The sequence below is a fragment of the Phyllobates terribilis genome, unplaced genomic scaffold, assembly GCF_046119375.1.
Source record: "Phyllobates terribilis strain yellow unplaced genomic scaffold, ASM4611937v1 Scaffold_223__1_contigs__length_3252167, whole genome shotgun sequence".
NCBI classification, from domain to species: Eukaryota; Metazoa; Chordata; class Amphibia; order Anura; family Dendrobatidae; genus Phyllobates; species Phyllobates terribilis.
Genome location: NW_027362983.1, coordinates 169,047 through 178,153, shown reverse-complemented (window position 1 = coordinate 178,153; position 9,107 = coordinate 169,047).

Below are 9,107 nucleotides of genomic sequence, written 5' to 3'. Positions count from 1 at the left end.
GTATTTTATGTATAGTTGTTTTTTTGCTGTTGGGGTAAATTGTAGGATATTGATTTCAGAGTGGTTTCCTGATCCTTTGATTGTAGGAATGAGTGGTATATATGTGCTAATAAATTAGGACAAAACGTAGGAAATTTAGGAAAAAACTGAACATCTGAGCAGTAATAACATGCTGATTGTGATGTCATGAAGATGACTTGAATATCCACCAATCAGAGATCAGCATGTTTCAGATCACCCAGATAGAACAGTCCATGAAGCATGAGTCACGGCCACTGTGAGGTCATAATGCTGATCAGAATTTCCACCAGTCAGAAAACAGAACCGCCCAGAAGAACCAGCCAGGAGGTATGAGTCATCGCCACTGTGAGGTCATAATGCTGACCAATCACAGAGCAGCCACACCCAGATTTTCCACCAATCGGAGATCAGCAGTGGGTATAAATAGCCACTGCCGGCTGCCCGGTTTAGCCTTGCACTGGTTGGGTCTCTCTTTTTTTCTCTCCCTTGGTATGTCCCGGTATCTCTCCCTCCCCTCTCTCTCTATCTCCTTGACCCAATAGCCCTCTTAAGGGCTACCCCCAAATGTGTAAAAGATAGAACTAATATTTGTGTTGTTTGTCCGTTTTATGAGCCTGTGATTAACCCCTTCCCACGCTTTGCCATATATATATATTATATACATAGTATGTGCAGGTGGGCCTTAAAGGGAATTTCCAGGGCAAACATATTGATGGCCTATCCCCTGGTTAGCTCATTAATATCTGATTTGTGGGGGTCCGGCACGGGGCACCTTCACTACTCAGTTGTTTGAAACTCTGGCAGAGGTCAGATGTAAACATTGTTGAAGAGCTGAACATCACAGCTCTGGTCACTGTGTAGTGGCTGCTACCTGGTGCTGCACATCAGCTCCTATTACATGAATATTACCTGACTTGCAGGACCCACAGTACAGTGAATGGAGCAGTGATGTTCAGATCTTCAAACTATTTACATCTGAGCGTTGCAAACAACTGATGGGTAGAGCCAGAGCCGCATGTCGGAGCCCACCGATCTGATATTGATAACCCATCCCTAGGATGGCAGCTTAGTAGATACCATACCAGGATGGGGGACATTATGCCAGAATGGGTACATTATACCAGAATGGGGACATTATATCAGAATTAGGTCATTATGCCAGAATGTGAGACACTGTAACAGAATGGAGTGCATTGTACCAGGATGGGGGACATTAAACCAGGGCGAGGGACATTAAACCAGTATGATGGTCATTAAACCAGGATGGGGGGCATTATACCAGGATGGGGACATTATACCAGAATGGGGACATTATACTAGTATGGGGACATTTTACCAAGATGAATACACTATATCAGAATGGGGACAATATATCAGAATGGGGACAATATACCAGGAAGGGGGACATTAAATCAGAATGGGGACATTATATCAGAATGGGGAAATTATACCAGAATTGGGGACATTATGCCAGAATAAGGCACACTATACCAGAATGGTGTACACCATACCCGGATGGGTGGCACTATATAAGAATGGAGACATCATATCACAATGATGATGTAATTAGACATGAGCGTTGTTCGACTCGAACTGTTCGCCAATTTCAAATTCGAGCTGTTTTGGGCGGTGTTCGAGCCGTTCGGCGAACACGAACGATTTGAAAAAAATTCGACTGTTCGAGGTTATGTTCGATAACTGTTCGTGCACCAAAATCATAACTGGATTTTTTCTCAGTAATGCTGAAAATTAATGTTAATACACAGTTTGAGTGTACATCGGGGCGGGGGGAGGGGCAGGGGATGGATCTCTGCAGGAATAATGAAGATCTCCATTTTTTTTTCTCTTTCCCGCATTTACAGTGGGGAGGTGCAATCTGTCAGCCTATCAGCAGTGCACACACGGAGCGAACTGCTTTTTTTCACACAAGCAAGGGCATGTGTCATTGGCTGTGTATGTCACATGTCCTTGCCCTATAAGACCCAGCCATTTTCCCCGTCACCACCATTTTCTCACTGCTGCAGCTGCGTGTTAGATGGCACTGCTGTTGCTGTGTGCGCTATACTTTGTGTTAATTTCAAGCCAATTTTCGCACAAATCTCCAGATAGCTTGGGAGTAGGGAAGAGTTGTGATTGCAGTCCTTTTAAGGACTAGGTTACAGCATTTCCTACGACTTTTATCAGGCAGGTCTGTGCTCTTAAATAGATAGGTTGGGAGTAAAGACTAATTGTAATTGCAGTCCTTTTCAGGACTAAGTTACATCAGTTTTTGCCAGGCAGGACTGTGCCAGTACTGTGCAAGTTTTTTTCACAGCATTTGGCTAAATCTAGCAAAGCAAATCCTTTTTGGCCTATTGCAGAGTGTGTTAGTCAGTGGAGTAGCCTATCTGTGTTGCAAGATATACCACCTGTGTATAGAATACCAATTTTTTTACTGCACCTAGTGAAGTAAAACCTTTTGGGCATAGCATCATTCTATTAGTCTATCTATACTAACCTCCACCAAGTTGCAAATTAAAAATAATTTTTATCTGCATCTAGCTCTGAAAAAATATTTGGCCTTCTAGCTGTGTGTGGGACTTTCTCTATTAGTCCATCTATACTGACCTCCATCAGGTTGCAAATTGAATATAATTTTTTTCTGCATCTAACCCAGCCAATACTTTTGGCCTAATACCACAGTTTGGCCACTCAGCTCTGCTCGGTTCCCATCCATTGTTTTTTTGTGCAAACAACTCCAGAGTTGTGAATTAGTTAACCACCAAAATGAGTGGAAAAAGGCCTGCTGCTGGTGGAAAGGGGAATAGGCATGTTGGGAAGGGGAAAAAGGTTGTGTCCGTGGGGTAGGTAGGTGTTAAAGCAACAGTAACATCTGCAGAAGAAAGACCATCTTCCAGCCAAACTAAAATGTCTACTTCTTTTAGCGGACAATGTGATAAGATCCCTTTCTTACGGCCACGCCAATTGCTACAAATTCCAGATGAGGCACAAAAACAGCAGGTGCTTCAACGGATATCAAGTGCTCCTTTAAGTGGGCTCTCCTCCACCTCAACTTCAACATCACAAATACTCCAGTCCTCAAAGGTGTCACCCCAATCGCACTTGCTTCCTCACAGCTCCCAAATCTCCAGCTGCCCGTCTGAGTATGAGGTAGAACAGATGGTTGAGTCTGCAGAGCTGTTTACTCATACTATAGCCTGGGAATCAGAGGTCGGCTCCAGAGCTTCTGTGAATCCAGACAAGGAAATGATCTGCACTGATGCCCAGAATCTTTATGAGTCGGATCCAGGACCAGACGCAGAAGGTTCTGACCATAATGTAGACCCTCGTTCCCAAACTGTAACTCCTGTTGGTGGAGACAATGAGGAAGACGATGATGAGACTCAAATACCTGATTGGAGCGACAACTTTAGTTTTTTTGTCAGGGCAGGAACAGGTTGACTCTGAGGATGACGGGTGTGATAACACACAGGGTGATGATGATGAGGTTGGAAATCCCACTTACTGTCAACCCACAGTCAGCCAAGAGATGAGGTCAGCAGAGGAGGTGGAGGAGGATGCTAGTGACGACGAGGTCAGGTTGCGCCTTCCTGGACAGAGACGTAGTACCGGAAGCACGTCAACAACTGCATCCTCAAACACAACTCTGCCTCTCACCACAAGTCGTGGTGGCTCTTCAGGTCGCATGGGTGCTAAGCCTTGCATAGCCTGGGTATTTTTTCAGATCGATAAAGATGACCCAACTCGTGTTATCTGTAACGTTTGTCAGCAAAAGCTGAGTAGAGGCCAAAAAATACATAGTTTTGAGTACTTCATGCATGAACCGGCACATGGACATGAAGTATAAGTTGCTGTGGGAAGCTCACTGTGCTACAATGCGGCCTAGCCGGCCGGGCCAACCACCGTCTACCACATCTTGTGCATCCGCGGCCTCTTCATCCTCTGTGACTGGGGGGACAGCAGTCACACCTGTTTTGGGACGCAGACCTGCCACCTCTTTACCCGCAACAGCCAGCGTGATTGACAGGTCATCATTTTCTTTGGAGGTGGTAACACCAGCTGGTGTTGAGCGCTGTCCGACATCGATAGCACCACCTTTGGATCAAGGCAACCTAACATGTCCGCCTGCATCTTCCTCACAGACCGGCAGTTTGCCGGGGACACCCTTATCAACCCCGTCTAAGCACAACAGCCAGCCCTCGGTCCCTCAGATGTGGACAAGTAAAAGACCATTTCCTCTTAGCCATGAGAAAGCTAAGAGGTTGAATTTCAATATCTGCAAGCTCTTGGCTACAGAAATGCTGCCTTTCCGCCTGGTGGACACAGAGGATTTTCGAGACCTTATGTCCGTCGCAGTGCCCCAGTACCAGATGCCCAGTCGGCACTACTTCTCAAAGAAAGGTGTGCCTGCGCTCCACCAGCATGTCGCACACAACATCACCGCTTATTTGAGAAACTCTGTGTGTGACAGGGTGCATTTCACCACAGACACTTGGACGAGTAGGCATGGACAGGGGCGTTACATGTCGCTGACTGGGCACTGGGTAACTATGGTGACAGCAGGACAAGGGGCTGCTGTCCAAGTCTTGCCGTCCCCACGAGTTGTGCGTCAATCCTCTTTATCTCAAAGTTCCTCCACTGCTTCTGCCTCCTCAACCTCCTCTCGGTCCTCCACCTGCACCCAAAGCCTGTCTGGTCATGCCACAAGCTTTCTAACTGCGCAAAAGGGATCCTGCATACCTCCTTACTATGCTGGCAGTAGGGCTCAACGTCATCAGGTGGTTTTTACTTTGAAATGTCTGGGAAATGTGAGTCACACAGCTGAGGAGTTGTGGTCAGCTCTGGAGAACCAATTTCATTAATGGTTGTCTCCACTGAACCTGAAACCAGGGAAGGCCGTGTGCGACAATGCTGCAAACCTGGGTGCGGCCCTTCGCCGGGGCAATGTCACACACGTGCCTTATATGGCTCACGTGTTGAACCTGGTTGTCCAGCAATTTTTAGCCCACTATCCCGGACTAGATGGCCTTCTGCAGAGGGCACGGTTGCTGTGTGCTCACTTCCGCCATTCGCATCCCGCAGCTCAGCGACTTACATCTCTACAGAAGTCGTTGGGCCTGCCACTTCACCGGCTAAAATGCGATGTGCCTACCTGGTGGAATTCAACTCTGCACATGTTGCAGCGACTGTGGCAGCACCGACAAGCCCTGGTGCAATACGTTCTGACCTATAGCCTGGGCCAACGAGATCCAGAGGTGGGGCAAATCACGCTGGAGGAGTGGTCTCAGATCTGGGACCTATGCACCCTTCTGCACAGTTTTGAAATGGCGACGAAGATGTTTAGTGCTGACGATGCCATTATCAGCATGACTATTCCGGTGATTTACATGCTGGAGCACATGTTAAACAGAATTCGGAGTCAGGTGGTGGCACAAGAGGAGGTGGAGGAAGTATAGGAGGAGGAGTTGTATGCGGAAGGGCTAACATCTGCAAGGTCCAGACGGTCGGCAGCACCAAGGCGGCAGGCATGTGAGGGTGGGGGAGATGGTTTTACCAGGGCGCATGGTAGCAGCCAAACTAGTGAGGAAGGTGCAGGAGCCCAGGAAGAAGTGGAGGACGAACTGATGGAAGACTCATAAGATGAGGGAGACCCTGATCACATTTCTGTTGTGCGAGGTTGGGGGGAGAGGACAGAGGAATGAAGCATGATTGTTACCTCGCCACCAACACAACAGGGACTTGGTGCTCCTGGATGCGCAACACACATGAGTGCCTTCTTGCTGCACTACCTGCAACATGACCCTCGAATTGTGAGAATTAGAAATAATCCTGACTACTGGGTTGCCACACTGTTAGATCCCCGGTACAAAAGTAAATTTGCAGAAATTATTCCTGCCATAGAAAGGGATTCACGCATGCAGGAGTATCAGCAGAGGCTGCTGCAGAATCTTATATGTGCTTTTCCACAAAACACCAGTGGTGCACGTAGTGAATCTCACAGTTCTAACTTGCCAACCGTGGGACCGTCAAGTGTTCAGCACTCAAACCGTAACAGAACCACAGTATCTGCTGGTAACATCAATTTTGCAGAATCATTTCACCACTTTTTTAGCCCATCCTTTGCAAGGCCACAGGAGACAAGAAGTCTGACACATAGTCAACGCCTAGAGACGATGGTACAGGAGTATCTCCAAGTAAACATTGAAGCCATGACTGTGTCACTGGACCCTTGCTCTTTTTGGGCTTCCAATCTGGATAAATGGCCGGAGCTCACCACTTACGCCTTGGAGATCTTGTCATGCCCCGCAGCCAGCGTTCTGTCTGAACGTGTGTTCAGCGCTGCTGGTGGTGTGCTGACAGATAAGCGCACGCGGCTCTCCACTGATAATGTAGACAGACTCACGTTCATAAAGATGAACAAATCATGGATCCGAAACGACTTTTCTACCCCTGTGTCATCCTGGGGAGAGTAAAAGCTTGATGATTTGTTAAAATCACCTCACCGACCGTTTTAAGCTTTCAAATTACTAATCATGTTTATCTGTATCTTGGCTGGAAAATAATTTGGGCTTTGTAGCAGTGTGCAGCACTGATTCTATTAGGCCATCTATACTAAGCTCCACCAGATTTAAAATTAATAATAATTTTTAGCTGCATCTAGCCCGGAAAATAATTTTGGGGAGCCTAGATGCGCAAGACACATGAGTGCCTTCTTGCTGCACTACCTGCAACATGACCCTCAGATTGTCAGAATTCGAAGTAATCATGACTACTGGGTTGCCACACTCTTAGATCCCCCACACTCTTCGATCAACCTTTTGATTTTAATAAAGAACAAAAAAAATGGTCATTTTTGAAATTATAAGCATTAGCAGGTTATTAGAAACTGAAATCAAACAGTTTTCAACTCAAAACTTTATTCTAGGTGATGTTACATTTGCACATAGGACCCCTTGTTCGAAAGGAGCTTCTGAACTCTCTCGTCCATTGAATTTGTCAGGTTTTGGATGGTTTCTGCTTCAGTTGTTTTGCATGAGGACAGAATACCCTCCCAGAGCTGTTGCTTAGATGTGAACTGCCTCCCGCCATCATAGACACTCCTTTTGATGATGCTCCAAAGGTTCTGAATGAGGTAGAGGTCAGGGGAGCATGGGGGTCACACCATAAGTTTGTCCTCTTTTATGCCCATATCAGCCAGAGATGCAGATGTGTTATGTGCAGCATGAGACGGTGCATTATCATGCATGAAAATGATCTTGCTGTGGAATACACGGTTCTTCTTCTTGAACCATGGCAGGAAGTGCTGTTTGAGAAACTCCACATACATTATGGAGTTCATCTTGACAATCTCTCTCACCATGATTCCAGCCCAAAACATTACTCCACCTCCACCTTGTTGGCGCTGTAGCCGTGTTTGCGTGGGGTGTCCATCAACCAGCCATCCTCCACTCCATCCATCTGGACCATCGAGCGTTGCACGGCACTCATCCGTGAACAAAACAGTTTTGAAGTCAGTCTTCATGTATTGTTTGGCCAACTGGAGCCGTTTCTGCTTGTGTGCAGTGGATAGAGGAGGTCGACAGGATGGCTTACGCACAGTTGCAAACCTCTGAAGGACCCTGCATGTTGTTGTTATGGGGACGTTGGAGGCACCACTAGCTTCAAAAACTTGTCTGCTGCTATGACAAGGCTTTTTTGCCGCTGCTCTTTTAACCTGACTTAATTGCCTGTAGGAAAGAGTCCTCAATTTGCCCTTTTCAGCACGCACACGTGTGTACTGTGAATCAGCTACATACTTCCTGATTGCCAAGACACTTCATCCTGATCATCGCACAATGTTGATTGTAGTCATGCCTTGACCTAAACACTCCACAATTTGTTGCTTCTCAGCAGCCAACACATCCTTTTTCTTTCCCATTTTGGCAGAAAATGTAGGCTGCTTAATAATGTGGGACAGCCTTCTTAAATAGTCTTGCCTTTCATTGGACACAGCTGCCAAACTAATTAGCACAGGTGTCTGCAATTGCTTACAGTGATATAAAGAGCCCTGACACACATCACCATCAATGAGTTTAACTGACAAACAAACAAATTCTTCCCTTATCACTCCTAAACACTTTTTGCATAATAATTTGGAACACAGTGTACATGTGCTTTTCCAAAAAACACCAGTGGTTCACGTAGTGAATCTTACAGTTCTAACTTGCCAACCGTGGTCTGTATGGAGTTGTTCAATAAAGGGCCCAAAATTAAGATAACATAGACGGGAGAGGTTTCTATGAATAGGAATTCCTAAGTATTTGATACCCTGTGAGGGCCAGGCAAAGGGAAAGTTGGACTGGATGGAATCCTGTATGGATTTGGGGAGGGAGACATCGAGGGCCTCAGACTTCGCTGCATTGATTTTAAAATTTGACCATGTAACAAAGGGATCTATTTCAGCCATAACAGCAGGGATGGATATATGTGATTGAGTGATATATACTAGGACATCATCAGCGAATAGAGAGCACTTGTACTCGGTGCCTCCCACCTCAATCCACCTAATATTGGGGTTATGGCGAATTGATGAGAGCAGGTGCTCTATCACTAGGATGTATAAGAGAGGGGACAGAGGACATCCCCGCCTTGTCCCATTGGTGATTATGAAAGGTGATGAAAATGTTCTGACGTGCCCCCTGGGCCTTGGGACACCCGGAGTCGGACCCTTTTTGGTGGATGCTGGTGGTTGTAGTCTCCGTGGCGGCGACCCGGTTCCGTGGCTCAGGGCGGTCAAACCAGTGGCGGAACTATTTATGTGGTTTTGATGTTTAAATGTCTGACTACGCCACCCGTGGATTGCGGTCAGAGTGAACCGCCGCTGCAGGGCAGACCGCTGAGGCTGGTGTTGTGGGTGCAGCAGAGCGTAGTATAACTCCCCACGGGAGGAGTATAGCCTCAGGGCAGTGTATGCGGAGGATGGGGGTGATGGTGCAGGGCAGCAGCAGTAACGACACGGAGTCAGTGATGCAGTCCAGGGCCTTTACTCACAGTTCTTATTATCCAGACCACTTCTGCAGGTAACGGCTGCCCACGTCGTACTGTGC